General features: G+C 31.7%; 1 non-coding gene across 1 annotated transcript; it reads left to right on the top strand.

Annotated features, from left to right (window-relative positions):
* The first annotated feature begins 243 nt into the window (after positions 1-243).
* LOC112746519 (small nucleolar RNA R71) lies at positions 244-351 on the top strand. The gene has a single exon (XR_003174399.1). It is a non-coding gene; the product is annotated as a small nucleolar RNA R71 (small nucleolar RNA).
* Positions 352-2,430: the final 2,079 nt, after the last annotated feature.

Here is a 2,430-nt window from a genome sequence, read left to right as displayed (position 1 = left end):
CTGAGCCAATATGGCATTCAGAGTATCAATTTCAAGAACTCCCTTCCTCTGAGGCGTCCCATTACTCACAAGATTCCTTTCAGAAGTGTACATGAACTGGTTATTTACAACCACGTCAATGAGTTCCTGAGCTTTTGCAGGTGTTTTCTTTAGGTGAATAGATCCACCTGTACAATGGTCCAATGACATCTTTGATCATTCAGACAGACCATCATAGAATATATCCAGGATAGTCCATTCTGAAAGCATGTCAGAAGGACACTTTTTGGTCAGTTCCTTGTATCTCTCCCAAGCTTCATAGAGGGATTCACCTTCCTTCTGTCTGAAGGTTTGGACATTCACTCTAAGCTTGCTAAGCTTTTGAGGAGGAAAGAACTTTGCTAAGAAAGCCGTGACCAGTTTATCCCAAGAGTTCAGGCTATCTTTAGGTTGAGAGTCCAACCATATTCTAGCTCTGTCTCTTACAGCAAATGGGAAAAGCATAAGCCTGTAGACCTTGGGATCAATCCCATTGGTCTTAACAGTATCACAGATCTGCAAGAATTCAGTTAAGAACTGAAAAGGATCTTCTGATGAAAGTCCATGAAACTTGCTATTCTGTTGCATCAGAGAAACTAATTGAGTTTTCAGCTCAAAATTGTTTGCTCCAATGGCAGGGATTGAGATGCTTCTTCCATGTAAATTGGAATTAGGTGCAGTAAAGTCACCAAGCATCTTCCTTGCATTGTTGTTATTTTCGGCCATGTCTCCTTCTTTTTCGAAAATTTCTGTCAGATTTTCTCCAGAGAGTTGTGCTTTAGCTTCCCTTAGCTTCCTCTTTAGAGTTTTTTCAGGTTCAGGATCAGCTTCAACAAGAATGTTCTTGTCCTTGTTCCTGCTCATATGAAAAAGAAGAGAACAGAAAATATGGAATCCTCTATGTCACAATATAGAGATTCCTTTATGTGAGTAGAAGAAGATATGAATAGAAGAAGGAGAATCCAAACACAAGGGTGAGGAGTAGGTTCGAATTCTTAGATGAAGAGGAGTGTTAGTAAATAAATAAATAAATAGAAGGAGGTGAGGGAGAAGAATTTTCGAAAATTAGATAAAATAAATAAAAGTATTTTTGTTTTTAAATTAGAATTAAAATTAAAAATTCAAAAATTAAGAAAGGAAAAATTAAATCAAATTAAATTAAATTTAAAATAATTAGTTAATTTAAAAAGGAATTTTGAAAAAGATGAAGGTGATTTTCGAAAATTAGAGATAGAATTAGTTAGGTAGTTTTGAAAAAAGATAAGAATCAAACAAAAAGATAGGATTAGTTTGAAAAAGATTTGAAAATCAATTTTTGAAAAGATAAGAGGTTATAAAAGAAGTTAGAAAAGATTTTGAAATTGATTTTGAAAAGATGTGATTGAAACTTATTTTGAAAAAGATTTGAAAAAGATAGAATTTTTAAATTGAAAATTTGATTTGACTCATAAGAAACAACTAAATTTTAAAAAGTTTTAAAAAAGTCAACTCAAATTTTCGAAAATTTATGAGAAAATAAGGGAAAGATATTTTTTTTTTTATTTTTGAATTTTAACAAAGAAAGAGAAAAACATCAAAAAGACTCAATGCATGAAAATTTTGGATCAAAACACATGATGCATGCAAGAACACTATGAATGTCAAGATGAACACCAAGAACACTTTGAATGTCAAGATGAACACCAAGAACATATTTTTGAAAGATTTTCAAGAAAAGAAAACATGCAAGACACCAAACTTAAAGATTTTTAATTTTTAGACACTAACAAATTGAAAATGCACATGAAAAATAAGAAAAGATGCAAAACATGAAAATGCAAAGATCAAACAAGAAAATTTATCAAGAACAACTTGAAGATCATGAAGAATGCTATGCATGAATTTTCAAAAATGCAAGAAAAATAACAACATGCAATTGACACCAAACTTAAAAACTGACACAAGAATCAAACAAGAGACACAAAATTATTTTTTTGGTTTTATGATTTTGTAAATTTTTTGGATTTTTTCAAAAATTATTTTGAAAAAGAAAAATAAAGATTTCAAAATTTTTAATATGAATTCCATGAATCTTGCAATGTTAGTCTAAAGCTCCGGTCCAGGAATTAGACATGGCTTACTAGCCAGCCAAGCTTTCAGTGAAAGCTCCGGTCTAAAACACTAGACATGGCCAATGGCCAGCCAAAATTCAGCAGATACAAATCAGACATACAACAGCTGATACTTCATCCAACTTCATATGCTGATAAGTGGAAGCCTCGGTCCAAATGAATTAAACATGGCTTTACAGCCAGTCAGGCTTCAACATGCTTCATGAAACTCTAGAATTCCTTCTTAAAAATTCTGAAGAACATAAATTAAATTTTTTTTTGAAAAATTTTCGAAAATAAAAGAACAAAAACAAAAAGCTTG

This window comes from Arachis hypogaea, chromosome 14, assembly GCF_003086295.3.
Source record: "Arachis hypogaea cultivar Tifrunner chromosome 14, arahy.Tifrunner.gnm2.J5K5, whole genome shotgun sequence".
Taxonomy (NCBI): Eukaryota; Viridiplantae; Streptophyta; class Magnoliopsida; order Fabales; family Fabaceae; genus Arachis; species Arachis hypogaea.
The sequence above is the reverse complement of the archived record's forward strand: the minus strand, read 5'-3'. Positions and strand labels throughout refer to the sequence as shown.